Below are 23,181 nucleotides of genomic sequence, written 5' to 3' on the forward strand. Positions count from 1 at the left end.
GAAAATCTACCACACCAGACTTGGACATAGTATGCTGTTTTGACAATTGTAATCAAGAAAGACTGTGCATACTATTCAGATATACTGAAGAGCATCTCTGGATAATTCCCAATTTGCGGCTTTCATTGAGGAAGGAACAAGTCCCGGTGCATCCATCAATATTTCTAGTGTTCCTGAGCTCTCTGACCTCCCATTGAACTTTCAAATTTCTTTCATTCATTCAAAATGTCAAGAGTAAATATCCTTCTTGGCAACATCAGGCTATCCCTGGAGCCAGTTAGCTCAAGAGGTCGTTCTTCCAGGCATTTCTGGGAGCAGCATATCCCTGCACTGCATCTAATGCCATGAGAGGAAATATGAGTGTATAAGTCGCAGATGTTTTAGTACTTCAAAATGTCAGCACAGAGCTAAATGATCTCCTGCAAAATCCTGCTTTCCTTTGCAGACAACAAAACAGCCGTAGAGGAAGTTTTCATGTGTGGGGTTATCAGGAATAAAATCTAAGCAAAATATATGGATCAATATTTCCTCTTTTTGACACTATCTTGTCTCCAGAGTCTCCGGGGGATCTTATAGAAACTTACAAAATTCTTAAGGGGTTGGACAGGCTAGATGCAGGAAGATTATTCCCGATGTTGGGGAAGTCCAGAACAAGAGGTCTCAGTTTAAGGATAAGAGGGAAGTCTTTTAGGACCGAGATGAGAAAAACATTTTTCATACAGAGAGTGGTAAATCTGTGGAATTCTCTGCCACAGAAGGTAGTTGAGGCCAATTCATTGGCTATGTTTAAGAGGGAGTTAGATGTGGCCCTTGTGGCTAAAGGGATCAGGGGTTATGGAGAGAAGGCAGGTACAGGATACTGAGTTGGATGATCAGCCATGATCATATTGAATGGCGGTGCAGGCTCGAAGGGCCGAATGGCCTACTCCTGCACCTATTTTCTATGTTTCTATGTTTCTAATTCTCGAGCCTCCATTCCTCCTGTTCTCTATGATTTTTCTATTTTGATCAAACATAACACTGTATCCACAGCTCCTTAAACACACCTATGCGTCCAAGGTTAGAATAAATGTTTATTTTTTTTAAATGACCCACACAATATTATCAACATATATCTCATTTCTATTGCCCTTATAAATCCCCTTAACTGCAGCATGGGTAACTTTAACTGAAGGGCGTTTAGCCTAAAAGACTAGAACTTCGCCAATGGTGGGCCAGGTGCACAAACCTATCTCGCAATCAATTAAAAACAATAATAAAACAAATGAAATGATGCTTAATGACTTCAGTGGTCTCCTCCAGGATCCTGATGGTGCAATGGCTCACATGATTCCAAAATTAAACAGTGATCTAATTTTCATTAACTGGGAAGCATGGCATCAGTAATATATTTAAATGTAATGATAACTGCATTGGCAACAAAATAAAACTATAAAAACTCAATTAAACTTTAATTTAGACTTTAGTGATACAGCGCTGAAACAGGCCCTTCAGCCCACCGAGTCCACGCCAGCTAGCACTATCCTACACACTCGGGACAGTTTACAATTTACAGAAGCCAATTAACCTACAAACCTGTACGTCTTTGGAATGTGGGAGGAAACTGGAGCACCCGGAGAAAACCCACGTGGTCACAGGGAGAACATACAAATTCCGTTTAAACAGCACCCGTAGTGAGGATCGAAACCAGATCTATGCCACTGTAAGGCAGCAACTCGACTGCTGCGCCACTGTGCCAACCCCAAAAGCCCCCATTGACGAAAGGTTCTTTAAGCATTTCTAATGTTCAATTTTGACTAAACAAATGACCAACAAAATATTTCATTTTTGCTCTAAGGTCATAGATACAGCATGGAAACGGACCCAGTCTGAGCTGATTGACACTATCTATCTATCTATCTATCTATCTATCTATCTATCTATCTATCTATCTATCTATCTATCTATCTATCTATCTATCTATCTATCTATCTATCTATCTATCTATCTATCTCTGATCTTGTGCTCTTCCGGTTTGCGGGGTTTTTCTATTTGCGCAAAAATGGTATGTGATAGCGCTACAATTCTTCGCCAGGTTACTCACCGTTCTCCTGTGCTGCGGGTGTAACAAGGTTCGTTCCAATCGGTGGTATATTGTAAAAAGTATCGAGGTTTAGAACTCTTACAAAACGCGCGTGCTTCAGTCAGCGCCACGCAGATGGGTCTCGTCTCCTGTCAGTCAATACCACGGCCGGGATGGCGACGCCCCTTCCTGCCCCACCGGCGGTGGCCTGTCCCTCCTCACTCACAATCTACTCTCTCCCTTCCTCACAGTAACTTGCCTATCGTCACTCCCACCACTGGCGGTGGCAGTGGGGGGGCGGGTTCAATGTAGGCCTAGTGGAGGCCCTGGTCCCGTTTCTCTCTCCCTCAACACTCACTCCCACTCACCCTCTGCGACAATGGTGGTCCCGTCTACCGGTCCCCTCGGGTCCGTCTCCTTCATCGCCGCCGTTGCGGTAACTCATAGCCTTCTCGGAAGATATCTTCTCCACCAGCTCATCGAAACTCGTGGTGCCAACCATGATGAACAGCGACTCCATCACCCCCCCCCCCTCCCTCCACGGCGGCAGCGAGCAGGCAGGCACGTAGGCGGGTGGGCAGTGCGGGGACGGGCCGAGTGGTGGCTGAGCCGGAGTGGGCAGAGGGAGGGGAGAGTCGGGTTGCAGGGTGGCCGAGCAGTTTGGGCGGAGTTGCAGTAACACACACACACACACACACACACACACACACACACACTGCAAACTGGTTCAATTGTCAAGTCAACGGGATCTAAGCTACAGCTAACAATGAATGACATGTGGAGGAAGGAACTGCAGATGCTGCTTTTTATGGATGGAGGGAGGGAGTGACTGAGGGTAGGGGAAAGGGGAGGGAGAGGTGATGGAGGGATTGGGGGAGGGGAGGAGGAGAGGGGAAAGAAGAGGGAGGGTGAAGAGGATGGGGAGGGAATGCTGGGGATGAGGGGAAATGAGCCATGCCTGGGCAATTGGGGGCTATGCGTGAGTGGTGCAATATTGCGCTGGGGGGATGGGTTGCGTTGGGGGAGGGCAGGCCTCCCATGTGACAGGGACCCAACGGGTCCCACTTAGTCTAGTTTATTCTAATCCTTCACTAACCACTATCCCCCTTCCCACATTTCCATGAACTAAAAACAATATATTGATGATTCCACAAATTTAATTCAACAGATTAGAATTCTGTAGTATTTGCTCAAGTACGAAGTGCCAGTGCCAATGACAGGCAAATATGAAAATGTGCAGGTCAATTTTTTTTACATAGAGAATAGTGGGTTTCTGGAACGTACCGCTGGGGTGGCAGTGGAGGCAGATACGATAGTGGCATTTAAGTGTCATTTTGGTAAGCACAAGTATATGCAGGGAACACAGTAGATGGATATGGATTATGTGCAGGCAGAGGGCATTAGTTTAACTTGGCATCATGTTCGGCACAGACATTGTGGGCCGAATGGCCTGTTCCTGTATTATTCTATGTTTTATGTACAAATGTACAGTATCTCCCTAGTGTATAAGGCAAGCACAGTGAGGTGACGAGTGTGAAGGATAAGATGAAAGATAAGATGTAATTAAAGCATTAAAAAGGAGGAAATCTGCAGAAATACGTGTAAGACTTTTAGTTGCAGACGGGAAACTAGAATTCATAATGGAAATGCATAATCAGATATGAGACAACCTCCGCACAACTCCATACGGCTCCGGCGATTGAATTGGGACCGGCCCCGCGAGTCCGTACGGCTCATGCGACCACGCTAGGTCGCGCTTGCTGCATGGAGTTGCATGCTCGTGGGACCGGCCCTTAAAGGCAGAATCACCAACAAAAGGGATGAAGGAATTCAGGGTTGAATCAGGAAGAAACTAAAGTGTTCTGAGGGTTAAGCAGGGCTGGAGAAAGTTACCCTGGTTGGGAGCGGTGAGAGCATAATTTAAGCATAGGAGTGAAAACTTGAAACGTTTGGCCAGGAGTCAGGTAAGTGTAAGGGGAGAGAGTTACTCAGAAGAGTTTCATGGGTGGGAGTCGCAACCACCCAAGTTTTAATTATGGGGTCAGAAAGAGTACTTTTAAACCTGCAGGACATGCAAAGATGTCTTACATTTAGCCCAGAGCGTCTCCAGTATAAATCATCGAGACTTATTGAGCAGATAAGTACGCAGTTAAAACAGCACAGGCTGAGTGACAGACTCCTGGTTTGCGTATGTTTAAGAAGCTCTACCTGAATCAGACAGGTGTTTCAGTTGTTCAAGAATGCAGCAACATTAAAATAGCCACGGGGCATTTGACTGATTCAATATACTTTTTAGATTTTAACCCTGATTCTGTGCTGTTTTTGCTAAGCAGAACAAACTAACCTTGCCCATTCTGAATTACAAACATGAATGCAATTATATATCAGATAGATCAAGACGATGTATTTAAAAAAAAATGCAATTTATAGTGAGGTTTACCATGAATAAAATATTTTAGTCCTAATGGCTGAAGAGACTGCTATAGTGTATTACAACGGATGTAACAGGGAACCTTTGGTCACAACAGCTTCCCACAGAGAGGAGATAACTCCTCTGGAAGTCTGAACAGAATAGAATTGCAACATTCCCCAGATGTCATTGGAGCCTTGTGCAAATTGCCAGCTATAAAATGTGTCTTTTGAGTTGCTGCCATTTTTAATAATGTATCATTTATTTTAATTGGGGTTCTGGCGAACACATGTAGACATTTGTCTCTAGCAGTCATTTCATTGATCAACCAGTTACGAGCAGCCTTACCCTATTATCCCTTTACTGCTCTTTAAATCCTCATCTCTCAGACCAAGGCATTGACAGAGGACTTGGATCAAGTTGCCTGCTCATCTTCCAAATGAAGGGTTGACGTGCAGCATGGGGAAGCCAAAAGCGGGACGAGTAATAACATTCAAATAGGTGGGTTTGTGAAGGATAAAGCAAATATGAATGAAAGTAAATTGAATATTTTAATCTGGAACAAATGTATGTTCAACTCTAATAGGAAGACATTCAATATATTAAATACACTCAGTTTATTGGTCAAGGATTACATTTTTTTTTTAATATTGCAGTGCGAATGAAAAATGTTCAGACTGGCAATTCCAATTGTCAGAAACAAGATTTCTGTCTATTCCACAAGCTCCCATAGTGATAGTGGAATACTGGCCCATAGCAGAAGTGTCCACGTCGCGGGGCTGGAAATTGGAAGTATCCCGAGCTAATTCTGCTACCACCATCATCTATTGCAACAAGTGATGTCGCCGGACTGATTGTCCCACTGATTGTCGCCAGACGCTTGTGTCCTTTTCAGGACAGACGATGACAGCAATGCCAACATTTGAAACATGGAAGATGGACGGGAAAGAAGAAGAAGTGGAATACTGAGATGAAATATTGTTCATTTGTGTACATGTACTTTATCTCACGATGATACTTCACCCTCAGTGTACATTTGTAAGTTTGTCAGTGAAGGAAATCTTTATAGAAAATGCTGGGGTAAACCAGCAGCATCTATGGAGAGAAGGAATGTCGTACGTTTTGGATCCACCCTTTACCTCTTGCTTTATAAATTCCAAGGCATATTTAGTAAAACTACACATTTCCAGCACCCACAATCTCTCCCTCTGCAAATAACTGCTGATATATATTGGATACCAATTTATGCTGCATCTTACAATTAGTAACTCGCCATCACCCGTGATTAATGTTACTTCTATAGTCTATTCTAAATCTCATCTTTACTTGTACCACTCTCTCCTCCAGCTAGTGTGATCATCTTTGATATTCTGAGAATTGAGGAGTCACTTTGACCTAAGTCTAATTGCGTCACCAAAGCCCAGGGTGTAACAACTAAATTACCTTGAACTGAATTGTTTGCACCATCTTCACAAAAGTATTTTTCTCATTGTCCCTGAAAGTGTTGAGTGAACATTAGATAAGTTGAAGCATTATTCGCATTCTTAAAAGGATTTATTTCTTATTTTAGATCAGAACATCAACAAGGATCAGATTAGGCAGTAAAATGATCTGTAGTTTGGTTTGTTGATTTATTATTGTCATGTGTACTGAGATACAGTGGAAAACTTTGTTTTGCATGCTATCCAGTCAAATCATACCATATGTGAGTACATCAGGTTGTGTTAAGGAGAAAATAACCAGAGTGCTGAATAAAGTCTTACAATACAGAGAAAGTGCTGTTAAAAAAAAGTACAAGGGCAGCAATGAGGCAGATTGGAAGATTGGAAATGTATCCCTAGCGTGTGTGAGGTTCATTCAAGAGACTGCTAACAGCGAGGAAGAAGCTGTTCTTAAATCTGGTGGTACATGCTTTCAAGCTATCGTATCTTCTGCCTGATGGGAGGAGAATTACTGGGGCATGTGTGAACCTTGATTATTTTAGCTGCTAACCTGAGGCATTGTGAAGTCTAGCTCTTATTCCTAGCCCCAGTGTAGCTCTTATTCCTAACCCCAGTGATGGTAGACATCCTTCCTTTTCAAGTGACGGCCTGTCACCCATTAGATGCAACACTCTTACAACCCTTGTCCTAGAGGATAGCCCCCCGTTCCCCACTCCCCTCCACTCCCTCCACTCACCCCCCTCTAACTGTTGGCTCTCACCCTGACCCCAGCCCCATTCTGATCTGGACTCTCACTTCCCTAGATAACATAGAACTAGTGGGTGATCAATGCTGAGCATGGACTTAGTGGGCCGAAGGTTCACTAAACTAAACTACTTCCCCTATCAGTGATGACTTCTGACCCAATCCAATGCCAGACTCTCACCTTATCCAAACGCTGCGGTCACTCCAGTGATGATGGGCTCGTCCCACCAGTAGGCAGTCATCTCATCTCAGTCTCTCATGCAGTCTCTCATCCCTACAAATCTTTGTCTCCTTATTTTACTGCCATTCGCCCCTCCCACTACCTTAAAATTCATATTACCTCCACCCCCCCCCCCTCCCCCCAAGTACAACTCTCTCTTACTTGGTTGGGGAAATCTGTCCACCTAATTGTGAGGCCACCCCCCCCCCCCCCCCCCATCCCACGCCATTATGGGTTCTCTCCCTGCTCTTGCTGTAGGACTGCTGTCTCTTAGACTGTTCAGGGGCTCTGTCACTGCACTGATCACGAGTCCTTCGCCGTTTGCAAGCTCTTGGTCACTTTCCAAACCTAAATTTAAGCTTACCCGATTCTTCTCATTGGCACTCCTCCCACAACCTCTCACCATCTCGATCATGCATCTTTCCTCTCTACTGATTATGGACATCCTCTTCATGCTGTTCAACAGCCTTTTCTCCATCAGTTTGCTGACTCCCTTTCCTTTCGATTGCAGATCTCTTCCCCTTCTTGTTTGCCAAGCCTCTCTGACCTCCTAATTGCTTACGGTCGATTCCATCAAACCTGCTGCCAGACTCATTTTTGGCTAGATACTGGATGGAAATGGAGCCAAAAACATCAATGAAGATTGTGTCTAAGATTTCGGCAGAACCCCCGCATACCTGGTTGTGCCACGTTCTTTAGTTGCATTAAGTCTCATCTGCACTTTCCACATCTCTCAGTCATATCAGAGGAATGGGTGAGAGCTATTTTTCAAACTATGAAGTCAGACTAACTAATGATTTGTTTAATCACCAGGAAAACACAATCCTGTTCAACATTTTAACCACTTTGTCTTGCTGCCATTAAAAAAAATTATGAATCTTTGAAAAGCCAGCGTTGAAAGCAACTTAAATCCTTTCTGTGGAAAACAGCCAAACAATTATTGAATCATGACAATCAAAGATCCGACTATGGGCAATTTGCATCTAATCCTAATTCATGAAGTAGTCAGGATAGCATTCATAATATGAAAGTAATGCTGCCTCCAGAAACTAATGAGTATAATATGATTAAATTAAGATTATTCTGGCTAATGGCAACAGTAAAGATATATAAAAATGCTAGACTTCAAAGAAGTAAGGAAATAATTACATAATTAACTGGCAATATGGCTGAAAGATATAAAGGAAAATAGAAATTGTTTAAAATCATTAGGAATTTCCAAAGGTTAAATTGTAATATTTAAATAATTTAAAAAAATAAAGTGTGAAGAAAGGGAGATTTTCACCTTAGCTTCATACTTCACACATATTTCATACAGTGCACAGTAGATCAGTTAACCTTTCAACAGTTAATGGCCTGTCCCACTTGGGCGGCAGTTGCGCGTCACGCAGGTGGCGCGTGATGATTTTGTGAATCCCAAAATCCTGGGGCGCTGCGCGCGACCGCACGTCACTACCTGCGCCACCACGTCTCACCATGCACCATGTGCGCATCACGTGCGCGTCACAATGCACGCGTGACGTGTAAACGATGTTGCGTCGTGCGTCGTGACGTGTAAATGATGTTGCGTAAATGACGGGCAAATAACTCCCAAGTGGGACAGGCCCTTAAAACAGGTTTATCAGCTCACTTCAATGACCAGAACTGGAATAATTACAGTTATGGTTTTTAGTCATATATAGAAAAAGAGGGAAAGATTCAAAGGTAAATTCTGTCACAGGATGCAGGGTGATTGGGGTATAAACAGATGACACAAGGCAAAAGAAGATAGAATCCAATGAATGTTTGGAATCCTGACTCAACCTAGTATTGACTCTTCTCTGGCGTTGGTTCTATGTTTACTTCTGGAATAAATTTGTCATCATATATTTTCCTTTATGGTCTGGAAAGTCTCACACTGCAACCACGTTATCAAACTGGACAATTCTTCCTTTCTCTTCAACCTGAACAGAATGTTTTCCACTGCTAGCCTGTACTCTTCTTCTTGGGCAGACCATGTATTTGAGGGTGACTTCCTTCCTCTCTGGCTCTGTGAATTTTGAAGTGACTGATGAGGGAAATCGCAAACTCTTTCAAAACTGGGAAGGGAGGTGTTTGACTGGTCAGTTTGTGAGCTTCTTCCATGATTAATTCAGGGTTTCTGTGTGGTCCTGATTCATGGTGTCCCACCGTCTTCCTGAAGTGATCAAAAGCTAGCACAATGAAGGTTTTGGTGAATTTCACTATCCCATCTCACTTTGCTACAAGATGGCTTCTGAGCTATGAGAAGTGGTTTATGTTTTCCATGGTCTAGGAACCTTTATTATCAGATGGCAGTACTTCAACTTTTCATTTTTTTAGTTTAGAGATACAGAGCGGAAACAGGCCCCTTGGCCCACCGAGTCGGCGCCAACCGATGATCCCCGTATCCTACACACTATGGACGATTTGCACACTTTTTAACCGAAGCCAATTAACCTACAAACCAATACTATTTTGGAGTGTAGGAGGAAACCGGAGTGCCCAGAGAAAACCCACGCGGTCACGGGAAGAATGTACAAACTCTGTCCAGACAGCACCCGTAGTCAGGATTGAACGCGGGTGTCTGGGGCTGTAACGCAACAACTCTACTCCTGCGCCAACGTGCCGCCCCTGATATTCTCCTATTTTAGTCCAACATGGAAGGATTCAAATTCTGTCACTCAGGGGCAATTACTTTACTGTGGCCAATTAGCTCCATATCCATATATCTTTGGGATGTGAGAGCAAAGCAGAACATGCTAGCAAAACTCACACAGTCACAAAGAGAACGTACAAACTCCACACTGACAGCACTGCATGTCAGGATTGAACCAGGTTGCTGGAGTTATGAGGCAACAGTTCAACTATTCGTGCCAGAGTGTGGTCATCGCTGGTCAGATAGTTTCTTATTAGTTCTGAAGATTAGTTCCATTCCCATGAGATGTTTGTGGGAAGTGAGTTGCAATATTGAAACAGAAAGTCTTGGGACAATATTCAGCTCTAAATGTCACCGTTGTTCAGCGAGGTTGGTTCTATTGCGGACCCATTAACTAGGATCATAACTGCATATCATCATACATTGAACATAAGGTGGAGACGACTTTCTGTGGGCAGCCAAATATTGGGGGTGTGTTCGACAGTACCTTCAGTTGAAGGAGTTAAATGTTCAGAAGGTTTAGAAGACCACATTTGGTTATGGTGCTAATCCATACATGGTTTTTTTTAGGAATCGTTGCATTATTTTTTATTTTTTTTTTGAAAATATTTTTTTATTGGAGATAGGTACATAACCAAATTACATCATTACAGTCTTACATTTTTAAATTGATAATATTGTCAATTATTATTACATTGTCTCCAATACTTTTTGCCTTTTTTTTAATAAACTTTATATCCACTGTGCCTCCATATCATGATGGATTCCACATCACAATTGTGGAACAGCCCTTCAGCCATTGAGAGGAGGTGATGAGGAAGACTCTTTCAACAACCTTTCCTGTGGATGATAGTCTCTCTGTACCTATCACGTTGGATTTGAATCCTTTTTTGATAATGGTCACAATGCCAGTATTTTTGGTTTTATGGTATGTTCTCTTTTTTCCAGATGTGAACATCGAGATTGTGGATTCAGGATTGAAGGGCTTCAATGTCAATTGCATCACATTTTCACTTCTTCTTGCTCTATTTATCTGTTGGTTTGAAAAACTCTCTGCTTTTGTCTGAACTGCTTCTTTATTTCTCTTCCAAACGAGTTGTTAGGTTGTGAATTCTGACTTTGATTTTGTCTCAACCTCAGCCTCTCTAGTTTGTCTTTCAAGCTCGACTGAAGTAAAATCAAAGACTTGACTGCAACAGCTCTGTTTCCTGTGGCATTGAAGCAGAGGGTAAAAGACAATTCATGATAAGATTAAAGCAGTCTTGGAAAACCTGTCTCTTCAAGGCTTCATTACACTTGTGGACAGAGCACCCAGCTGCACCATTAGAAGATATATGATATGAGGGAAGTTAATGAATGCTTGACTTCATAGCATCTAATTAAATGTTCAAACAAATATGACTTAAATTGAGGTCTACTATTTGACACCAATCCTTCAAGTATAGTATGAGTTACAAAATTCAACCTCAGCTCTTTCTGTTTACATATCTAATCCCAATGTCCAACATAACCTTGTGGTAGTGACAATGTTAGTCTTGTTCTGTGCTCTAGACAGCATATAACTGTTGAAATTTATTCTAGATCTTTGTCAACATCCAGCCAATGTACAAAACTTCTGCCAATAGACTTTATGCCGTTACGTTTTGAATGCAACTCATCAAAAATCTGTCTTCTTGGGACATTGGTTTTAATTATCCAATATCACTCTAGACATCTTCAATCAGTAGACTAAATTTTCTATTGTAAAATGTTGGAAATGTTGGCCCCTAATATAAATAGTTCCAGCCTGTGAGAATGTGCTCAGAGAATCACATCAGAACCATCTTGCTGTTTCAGTGATTTCTGCAGCTGTGACTTTGTCTTTTAGTTTAGGGATGCAGCGTGGAAACAGGACCTTAGGCCCACTGTGTCTGGGCCGACCAATGATCACCCAATCACACTAGTTCTATGTTATCCCTGTTTAGCATCCTACGCACTCGGGGCAATGTACAGCAGCCAATTAACCAACAAACCTGCACATCTTTGAAATGTGGAGCACCCAAAGGAAGGCTAAGCGGTCACGAGAACGTACAAACTCTGTACAGACAGTACCCAAGGTTAGGATCGAACCCGGGTCTCTGGCACTACAAAACAGCAGCTCTACCGCTGTGCTGTGTCACTGTGCCACTTTGGTCATTAACTATAAGATAGAGATTATTTCTCCTGTGTCAAAAAAGAGCATTTGCAATTGGGATTTTGGTTGGATGAACAACACATTGATGTGGTCATACTGGGATAAAAGAGTCACTCAGGGCTGGAAGTTGGAATTGCAAATTGTGTCTAGAACAGCTAATAAGGGCTTGTAATCTGCAATTGTAATGCATATATCTTCCTCATAGAAACTCATATAATAACTTCTTTACTCTAGAAAAGAAAGCTGAAAGAGGTTCTTCTGCAGTTGTATAGGGCTCTGGTAAGACCACATCTGGAGTATTGTGTACAGTTTTGGTCCCCTAATTTTTGGAAGGATATCCTTGTGATTGAGGCAGTGCAGCGTAGGTTCACGAGATTGATCCCTGGGATGGCGGGACTTTCATATGAGGAAAAATTGAAAAGACTAGGCTTGTATTCACTGGAGTTTAGAAGGGTGAGGGGATATCTTATAGAAACATATAAAATTATAAAAGGACTGGACAAGCTAGATGCAGGAAAAATGTTCCCAATGTTGGGCGAGTCCAGAACCAGGGGCCATAGTCTTAGAATAAAGGGGAGGCCATTTTAGACTGAGATGAGAAAAAACTTTTTCACCCAGAGAGTTGTGGATTTGTGGAATTCCCTGCCACAGAGGGCAGTGGAGGCCAAATCACTGGATGGATTTAAGAGAGAGTTAGATAGAGCTCGAGGGGCTGGTGGAATCAAGGGATATGGGGAGAAGGCAGGCACGGGTTATTGATTGGGGACGATCAGCCATGATCACAATGAATGGCGGTGTTGGCTCGAAGGGCCGAATGGCATTCTAAGAAATTTGAATCTGCCAAACGGTGTAGCAAACGTAGTGAGGTTCAAGGACTCATCATCTAGGGGTATCTGCCAGAACAAGCTTTTTGCGTCTAGTACAGAAAACACTGTTGCACGCCCGATTTGTGCTGCGACGTCCTCAACAGTCCTCAAGGGATAGTGCGGGCGCTTGATGGCAGTGTTTAGGTCTAGCTTGCCATCGAACAGATCAGGGTGGCTTTTTATCAGGTCCTCAGATACATGTAACTTGTGAACGGAGCGGTCGAAAGAGACTAGCCCTAGGTCCTGGCACGCATGGATGTCCGATTTTAGGATATTGAAAGTCAGATTTCTTGTGGTGTTTTGTAGCACATATTTAAAGCCAGTTCTTCGAAGAGGATGCAGGACCTCCGCCCCATAAGCATGTAAGGTAGAGCCATTTCTAGTCAAGGTCTCATTATTTTTTATCTTGTTGTAGACATGCAGAGACATGTCTACAACAAGATAAAAAATACATTACGTTCATGCGAGCCCCAGTATCCAATTTGGCCTTCACGGGCTTGTTGTTAATTAACATGGACACAGAGGGATCCAAAAGCTTACCGGCTGTGTGTAGGAGTGTATGCACAGTGGACTCTTCATACAAGCTAATTGGATCGTCTTCGTGGGCAGCTTCAAGCTGGTCTTGTGAGTCTGAAAATGTTTGGTCTTATTGCAACAGGTGCAGATTACATAGAAACATAGAAACATAGAAATTAGGTGCAGGAGTAGGCCATTCGGCCCTTCGAGCCTGCACCACCATTCAATATGATCATGGCTGATCATCAAACTCAGTATCCCGTACCTGCCTTCTCTCCATACCCTCTGATCCCCTTAGCCACAAGGGCCACATCTAACTCCCTCTTAAATATAGCCAATGAACTGGCCTCAACTACCCTCTGTGGCAGAGAGTTCCAGCGATTCACCACTCTCTGTGTGACATTTTTTTTTCTCATCTCGGTTTTAAAGGATTTCCCCCTTATCCTTAAGCTGTGACCCCTTGTCCTGGACTTCCCCAACATCGGGAGCAATCTTCCTGCATCTAGCCTGTCCAACCCCTTAAGAATTTTGTAAGTTTCTATAAGATCCCCTCTCAATCTCCTAAATTCTAGAGAGTATAAACCAAGTCTATCCAGTCTTTCTTCATAAGACAGTCCTGACATCCCAGGAATCAGTCTGGTGAACCTTCTCTGCACTCCCTCTATGGCAATAATGTCCTTCCTCAGATTTGGAGACCAAAACTGTACGCAATACTCCAGGTGTGGTCTCACCAAGACCCTGTACAACTGCAGTAGAACCTCCCTGCTCCTATACTCAAATCCTTTTGCTATGAAAGCTAACATACCATTCGCTTTCTTCACTGCCTGCTGCACCTGCATGCCTACTTTCAATGACTGGTGTACCATGACACCCAGGTCTCGCTGCATCTCCCCTTTTCCTAATCGGCCACCATTTAGATAATAGTCTGCTTTCCTGTTTTTGCCACCAAAATGGATAACCTCACATTTATCCACATTATACTGCATCTGCCAAACATTTGCCCACTCACCCAGCCTATCCAAGTCACCTTGCAGTCTCCTAGCATCCTCCTCACAGCTAACACTGCCCCCAGCTTAGTGTCATCCGCAAACTTGGAGATATTGCCTTCAATTCCCTCATCCAGATCATTAATATATATTGTAAATAGCTGGGGTACCAGCACTGAGCCTTGCGGTACCCCACTAGTCACTGTCCGCCATTGTGAAAAGGACCCGTTTACTCCTACTCTTTGCTTCCTGTTTGCCAGCCAGTTCTCGATCCACATCAATACTGAACCCCCAATGCCGTGTGCTTTAAGTTTGTATACTAATCTCTTATGTGGGACCTTGTCGAAAACCTTCTGGAAGTCTAGATACACCACATCCACTGGTTCTCCCCTATCCACGCTACTAGTTACATCCTCGAAAAATTCTATAAGATTCGTCAGACATGATTTACCTTTCGTAAATCCATGCTGACTTTGTCCAATGATTTCACCACTTTCCAAATGTGCTGCTATCCCATCTTTAATAACTGACTCTAGCAGTTTCCCCACTACCGATGTTAGACTAACTGGTCTGTAATTCCCCGTTTTCTCTCTCCCTCCCTTCTTAAAAAGTGGGGTTACGTTTGCTACCCGCCAATCCTCAGGAACTTCTCCAGAATCTAAAGAGTTTTGAAAGATTATTACTAATGCATCCACTATTTCTGGAGCTACTTCCTTAAGTACTCTGGGATGCAGCCTATCTGGCCCTGGGGATTTATCGGCCTTTAATCCATTCAATTTACCCAACACCACTTCCCGACTAACCTGGATTTCACTCAATTCCTCCAACTCCTTTGATCCGCGGTCCCCTGCTATTTCCGGCAGATTATTGTCTTCCTTAGTGAAGACGGAACCAAAGTAGTTATTCAATTGGTCCGCCATATCCTTGCTCCCCATGATCAACTCACGTGTTTCTGACTGCAAGGGACCTACATTTGTTTTAACTAATCTCTTTCTTTTCACATATCTATAAAAACTTTTGCAGTCAGTTTTTATGTTCCCTGCCAGTTTTCTTTCATAATCTATTTTTCCTTTCCTAATTAAGCCCTTTGTCCTCCTCTGCTGGTCTTCTGAATTTCTCCCAGTCCTCTGGTATGCTGCTTTTTCTGGCTAATTTGTACGCATCGTCCTTCGCTTTGATACTATCCCTGATTTCCCTTGTTATCCACGGATGCACTACCTTCCCTGATTTATTCTTTTGCCAAACTGGGATGAACAATTTTTGTAGTTCATCCATGCAGTCTTTAAATGTCTTCCATTGCATATCCACCGTCAACCCTTTTAGAATTAATTGCCAGCCAATCTTGGCCAATTCACGTCTCATACCCTCAAAGTTACCTTTCTTTAAGTTCAGAACCATTGTTCCTGAATTAACAATGTCACTCTCCATCCTAATGAAAAACTCAACCATATTATGGTCACTCTTGCCCAAGGGGTCACGTACAACAAGACTGCTAACTGACCCTTCCTCATTACTCAATACCCAGTCTAAAATAGCCTGCTCTCTCGTTGGTTCCTCTACATGTTGATTTAGATAACTATCCCGCATACATTCCAATAAATCCTCTTCCTCAGCACCCCTGCCAATTTGATTCACCCAATCTATATGTAGATTGAAGTCACCCATTATAACTGTTTTGCCTTTGTCGCACGCATTTCTAATTTCCTGTTTGATACCATCTCCAATTTCACTACTACTGTTAGGTGGCCTGTACACAACATCCACCAGCGTTTTCTGCCCCTTAGTGTTTCGCAGCTCTACCCATACCGATTCCACATCCTCCAAACTAATGTCCTTCCTTTCCATTGCGTTAATCTCCTCTCTAACCAGCAACGCTACCCCACCTCCTTTTCCTTAGACGCTGAGCTGGAAGTTCTGTTCCCACGGGACTTGCAGCAAACGGCGAAATCATTCATCTTCTTGCAGTAATTACATGGTTTGCCGTTCGCTGGACAGAACATCCTTCCCTTGTTGTGGAAATAGTTACAGTTCGGATATCTTTGCCGCGGCTCATTGATAAATTCCCAATTAGCCGTTTGCGGCGGTTCATTCATAAATCTTCTGTTAGCCGTTGGTGTGGCTCGTTTGTTGAAACCCGTCAAGTTTATACTCTTTTTCAGAGTGTCAAACTGGTCGCTTATTGGAGGCACATCTCAGACGTGCAGCAGGCATGCACAGCTTGTTCAAGGGTTAAGTCAGCATTCCGTAGTAACTCCGTTTTTAGCTTTTGGTCAGTCATACCACTGACAAGTTTGTCCCGGATTAATTCATTGGACATGACCCCGAAGCGGCATCGCTGAGCCATATATTTCAAATCACAGATAAATCTTTCAACAGGCTCATCGGGAAGCTGATGTCTCACGAAGAATTTTGCTCTTTCCAAGATACGGTTTGAGGGTAGGTCGCATAGTTCCCGGAATTTACGCTGTAAGACATTGGGGTCATGCACAGTCTCAGCAGGTACAATCGTTGTCGTCAAGAGCGGCTGGCGCAAAATCAAAAGTCTGCGCTCCCATCAGAGCCTCTGGTCCCACCAGGTTTAGTAGAAGCAATGCTTTGACCGCATCTGGTTCATTGCGATGTACGATGTTGATATAGGGCTCGTAGTCGATCTCGAAGAGCCTCCATCGTTCTCCGATGTCTGAATCGAAGATGAGCTGCGCTGGTTTGTGGCACGAGTGAGGCATGGTGATACAAATAAAAACTGATAAAACACAAATAAAACCCAATATACAGACGCAGTGGGTCATTTCACGCTGTCTGACACCATGTAAATGATTGATGTAACACAGATTTAACGTTTAAGTCATCTTTAATTGTACCACATAGTATAGTGGTACAGCAGGTTGTTAATTCATCACTACCGCTTCCTAGACTACTTAATGTAGGAAGTGGGTGTTAATATAAAGTATACAGTAAGGTGGGGTTAATGATGTTACTCTACTATGATTTGTTCACATGCAATAACCAATCTACACCGGTTTTCTCCCACATTGCAAAGATATGCAGGTTTGTAGGTTAATTGGCTTCTTTAAATTGCCCCAAGCGTGTTGGATGAGATAGCATAGAACTAGTATGTGGGTGATCGATAGTCGGTGAGGACTCAGTGGGCAGAAAGTCTTGTTTCCACACTGTATCTCTAAACTCTAAACACCAAGTCTAGTTGGTCGGTGATGATTGCAGACTCGCTCTCTCTGAATAATGTTTGAGAACAATGCTATTTGTCTTTTCCCTTGACAAATATAACACTCTCAGTGACAGCCAGTAATTCTGTTGCAAGAATGCTCAGTGCTCACACTCTTGTGGTGTTGGTTTTGTTTCTGGTATTGTTGTATCGTTGCTGCCTTCTGATTACAGACCATTATTGTGTTTGTGTTTGGCAATGGACTGAATTCCATGGCACCTTTTTCTGCATAAGTAACACTTCAGGTTCATTTTTATGTTTAGGTATGGCGTGGATGCGTGTCTCTTTTGACAAACATTTCCACTAAACTTACACTAGTCGTTATTTTGCAAGCCAGACCCACTTAAGATACATATAAATCAATCCCACTGCACATGGTTTAAGAATTCACTAAAATTTCAATGTCTGGATAAATGTTTTAATGCAACAGCATTAATGCTGGCTGTGCATCCTTCCTCACAGCAATTGATCACTCTCTGCTTTTCCTAATAGCCAAGGAGTGAAATAATCCGTAAATTTCTGCACTGCTTCGGCAATTGGAACACCTTTGGCTTTCAATGGGGCAACCAGACTAATAAGTGACGACAGGTCACAAATCTCACCTTACAATCGATCTCCAATGCTGTGTCACTGGACTGTCTTTGGTTGCACTAAGGACCTGAGTTTTTTGCACGGATATTGGGATTATTAATTTATTAATGATTTTTATTTATTATATGTTATCTATGAATATTGTGATTACAAGCATGTTATGCTGCTGCAATTAAGAATTTCATTGTTCCGTTGCCGTCACATATAAAAATCAAACACTCCTGACTTTTGAGGTTGCTTGTATAGCTATATAATGCATCAACATTTTGTTGCATTTCCTACCAAAACAGTGACACCGCTGACTTAGACCTTCTCTGCATTCTGTTCATTTCTGCTGTGCTTCCATGCTACTGATTACTGAGACCAATGTCGTTCCTACAATGGAAGCCTTGGACTTGGGTAACCTAATATATAATTCACAAAAAGCTAGTATGCAAGAACAGCAAATAATCAGGAAAGCTAACAGAATGCTATTCTTTATTACTGGGGAATGTCAATCCTAATTAAGAAGTGAATGCTTCAGTTATATAGAGCTTTGGTGAGTCTACATCTACAGTAGTATGTACAGTATTAGTGTCCTTATTTAAGGAATGTTGCCAAAGCATTGGAAGCAATCCAGAGAAGGTTACAACCAGAGAGCTGTGCTGAACTACCATCTACCTCCTTGGTAACCCTTGGACTATACTTGTTCGGACTTGGGTGTCTTTACCTTGCACTAAATGTTATTCCCTTATCATTAGCTATTCACTGTAAATTGATCGATTGGAATCATGTATTGTCTTTCTGCTGACTGTACCTCAGTACACGTGCCAAAAAATCTAAACTGAACTGAACATACTTAGAATGGGTGGGCTGCCTTATGAGGAAAAACTGCTCTAAGCTGGAGGATGAGACGGATGTTCGGCAACTGTGGCGGGGCCTGAATGCAATCACCTCCTACAAGGCGAAATCAGCAGCTCAAATGTCAGTGAAGCATCACTCCCTGACGAGCTCAATGCGTTTTACGCACGCTTTGATAGGGAGAATACTGATGTGCCTTCCCGAGCCCCCATTCACCGTGATGGTATTTCGGTCACAGAGGTCGACGTCAGAAAATCCTTCAGAGGGATGAACTATCGGAAAGCGCCTGGACCTGATGGTATACCCGGTCGTGTTCTAAAAACCTGTGCGGACCAACTAGTTGGAGTTTTTACGGACATTTTCAACCTCTCACTTCTGCGGTCTGAGGTTCCCACCTGCTTTAAAAAGGCATCAATAATACTGGTGCCCAAGAAGAGCAAGGTGACATGCCTCAATGACTAACGTCTGTGGTGATGAAGTGCTTTTAGAAGCTGATCATGGCGCAAATCAACATACCTCGACAAAAACCTGGACCCACTGCAGTTCGATTACAGAGAGTCGGTATTTCAAGTAGTACTCTCTCGGACTTCTACAGGTGCACAGTAGAGAGTATGCTGACCGGTTGCATCATGGCTTGGTTCGGCAACTTGTGCACCCAGGAATGGAAAAGACTGCAAAAAGTTGTAAACACTGCCCAGTCCATCATCGGCTCTGACTTCCCTACCATCGAGGGAATCTATCGCAGTCGCTGCCTCAAAAAGGCTGGCAGCATCATCTAGGAAACCACACTCATCCTGGCCACCCCTCCTCTTCATCATCTACATCCTCCCCCTTGGTCAGATATTCCGCCACTTCAACCTGGACTTCCACTGTTACGCCAATGACACCCAGATCTACCTCGGCACCAAATCCCCCCACAACCCCCCCCCCTCTCCCATATCAACTCGTTTGTCAGCTATAAAAACCTGGATGCAACAAAACTTCCTCAAACTCAACAGCAATAAAACAGAATTCCTCCTCCTAGGCTCCACATCCACACTCAGCAAAATCAATAACCCCACTCGCACCATCGACGGCACCATTGTCTCCCCATCTCCCCAGGCCTGCAACCTTGGCGTGATCTTTGATTCCACCCTCTCCCTTGAGCCTCACATTCGCCATGTCATTAAAACCTCCTTCTTTCACCTCCGCAACATCGCCAAAATCAGACCCTCTCTCACACCCCCCGCTGCTGAAAGACTCATCCATGCCTTCATCTCCTCCCGACTGGACTACTGCAACTCACTTCTCCTTGGCATCAGCTCCAGCTACATCAACTGACTCCAACTGGTCCAGAACGCAGCCGCCCGACTCATCACCCACACCAAATCCTGGCACCACATCACTCCAGTCCTCAAACAACTTCACTGGCTTCCCATCTCCCACCGGATCACCTACAAAATCCTGGTCCACACCTACAAAGCCCTCCACCATCTGCCCCCCCCCATATCTCACTGACCTCCTCTCCCCCTACCAACCCTCACGGTCCCTCAGATCCACATCAGCCGGTCTCCTCTCCATCCACAAATCCAACCTCCGCAGTTTTGGGGACAGAGCCTTCTCCAGGGCAGCTCCCAGGCTCTGGAACTCCCTCCCCCAACTGATCCACAATTCTGAGTCCCTCACCATCTTCCAGTCCCGCCTCAAGACCCATCTCTTCACCTCTGCCTATCCTTAGCCCCACGTCCCCCTCCCTTTTCATCTGTGCTTGAATTGTTGCTCATTTTTTGGTTTGTTTTGTTTTGTTTTTGTTTTTGGTTTTGTTTTTTGCCTTGCCTTGTAAAGCGACTTTGAGTCCCTGAAAAGCGCTATATAAATTCAATTTATTATTATTATTATTATCTCCCCGCTGCCTTCAGGTAGAAGGTACAGGAGCCTGAAATCTGCAACATACAGGTTCAGGAACAGCTGCTTCCCCACAGCCATCAGACTATTAAACACTTCAAACAAACTCTGAACCATGACAGCCTATTGCACTCAGTCTGCTCATTTATGTGTGTATATATATATTCAATGGTATATGGACACACTGATCTGTTCTGTATTTATTTTTGCCTACAATATTCTGTTGTGCTGAAGCAAAGCAAGAATTTCATTGTCCTATCTGGGACACATGACAATAAACTCTCTTGAATCTCGAATCTTGATTAGGCTTGTACCTGTTGGACTTTAGAAGTGGGGAAGGAGACTTGGTGATGAGAGGGATAGACAGAGTTGACGTGGAAAAGCTTTTCCCACTGAGAGTAGGGAAGATTCAAACAAGGGGACATGACTGGAGAATTAAGGGACTGAAGTTTAGGGGTAACATGAGGGGGAACTTCTTTACTCAGAGAGTGGTAGCTGTGTGGAATGAGCTTCCAGTGAAGGTGGTGGAGGCAGGTTCGTTTTTATCATTTAAAAATAAATTGGATAGTTATATGGATGGGAAAGGAATGGAGGGTTATGGTCTGAGCGCAGGTATATGGGACTAGGGGAGATTATGTGTTCGGCACGGACTAGAGGGGTCGAGATGGCCTGTTTCCGTGCTGTAATTGTTATATGGTTATATGGTTATTTAGATACATAGATCTTCACGAGGTACACGTGCAGAGGACATTTCTTCGTGGAAAAATCTAGAAGGGCTAATCACCACTGTGCCATGGGAATGGTTTGATGATCTCATCAAGAGGGGAAACTAAATTGTAGACATTCATGTGTGTTTCTTCTCATTTCAAATAAACTCAGTTTCATAAGACTCATCAAGCAAGATATTTAAAAGCACCCAGCATGCTCTAACCATTGGCTATGAAGCAGAAGCTGTTTGTAGATTGATGGACATTGCATTATTCCTCTGAATATGTAGAAATAAAGGCAAAAGGTGGCAGCATTTCACAATTAGCTCACAACAGCAACCGCTCAATTGTCTTCAGGGCCTTGGGACATTTTAATGGGAAATGGAGGCCATTTCTTCTTTGCAATCTCTTATATACAATGCAGCTAACGTTCTTGGATAATAAAGTGCTGACAATCAGTTAAAGATTGTGATGTGTATCAAGACATGTGATGCACATAAATTAGGCCTGTTCCCATTTTCATGGTACCTACTATTATACAAATTCATTACATCAACTATCCTAGCTCTGTGTTTACATTTGCACTGTAATTTATGTTACTTGTGTAACATAACTGGCCCAGGCCTCTTTATAGAAAGTTTGTGCACCGTGTGTGCGTGTGCGTGTGCGTGTGAAGGATGATGCGTACAAATTAGCCAGAAAAAGCAGCATACCGGAGGACTGGGAGAAATTCAGAGACCAGCAGAGGAGGACAAAGGGCTTAATTAGGAAAGGAAAAATAGATTATGAAAGAAAACTGGCAGGGAACATAAAAACTGACTGCAAAAGTTTTTATAGATATGTGAAAAGAAAGAGATTAGTTAAAACAAATGTAGGTCCCTTGCAGTCAGAAACAGGTGAGTTGATCATGGGGAACAAGGATATGGCGGACCAATTGAATAACTACTTTGGTTCCGTCTTCACTAAGGAAGACATAAATAATCTGCCGGAAATAGCAGGGGACCGCGGGTCAAAGGAGTTGGAGGAATTGAGTGAAATTCAGGTTAGCCGGGAAGTGGTGTTGGGTAAATTGAATGGATTAAAGGCCGATAAATCCCCAGGGCCAGATAGGCTGCATCTCAGAGTACTTAAGGAAGTAGCTCCAGAAATAGTGGATGCATTAGTAATAATCTTTCAAAACTCTTTAGATTCTGGAGTAGTTCCTGAGGATTGTCGGGTAGCAAACGTAACCCCACTTTTTAAGAAGGGAGGGAGAGAGAAAACGGGGAATTACAGACCAGTTAGTCTAACATCGGTAGTGGGGAAACTGCTAGAGTCAGTTATTAAAGATGGGATAGCAGCACATTTGGAAAGTGGTGAAATCATTGGACAAAGTCAGCATGGATTTACAAAAGGTAAATCATGTCTGACGAATCTTATAGAATTTTTCGAGGATGTAACTAGTAGCGTGGTTAGGGGAGAACCAGTGGATGTGGTGTATCTGGACTTCCAGAAGGCTTTCGACAAGGTCCCACATAAGAGATTAGTTTACAAACTTAAAGCACACGGCATTGGGGGTTCAGTATTGATGTGGATAGAGAACTGGCTGGCAAACAGGAAGCAAAGAGTAGGAGTAAACGGGTCCTTTTCACAATGGCAGGCAGTGACTAGTGGGGTACCGCAAGGCTCAGTGCTGGGACCCCAGCTATTTACAATATATATTAATGATCTGGATGAGGGAATTGAAGGCAATATCTCCAAGTTTGCGGATGACACTAAGCTGGGGGGCAGTGTTAGCTGTGAGGAGGATGCTAGGAGACTGCAAGGTGACTTGGATAGGCTGGGTGAGTGGGCAAATGTTTGGCAGATGCAGTATAATGTG

General features: G+C 43.3%; 2 long non-coding RNA genes across 2 annotated transcripts; one reads left to right on the top strand and one right to left on the bottom strand.

The window, feature by feature from the left end:
* Positions 1 to 6,181: 6,181 nt before the first annotated feature.
* On the top strand, positions 6,182 to 17,081 carry LOC116970662. The gene is made up of 3 exons (XR_004411244.1): positions 6,182 to 6,195; positions 7,881 to 7,882; positions 16,960 to 17,081. It is a non-coding gene; the product is annotated as an uncharacterized LOC116970662 (long non-coding RNA).
* On the bottom strand, positions 6,217 to 22,566 carry LOC116970663. Its single transcript, XR_004411245.1, has 3 exons — positions 22,556 to 22,566; positions 7,243 to 7,248; positions 6,217 to 6,250 (listed from the first exon to the last, which is right to left on the bottom strand). It is a non-coding gene; the product is annotated as an uncharacterized LOC116970663 (long non-coding RNA).
* Between the last annotated feature and the right edge of the window lie 615 nt (positions 22,567 to 23,181).

Source organism: Amblyraja radiata, chromosome 3 (genome assembly GCF_010909765.2).
Source record: "Amblyraja radiata isolate CabotCenter1 chromosome 3, sAmbRad1.1.pri, whole genome shotgun sequence".
Lineage (NCBI taxonomy): Eukaryota > Metazoa > Chordata > Chondrichthyes > Rajiformes > Rajidae > Amblyraja > Amblyraja radiata.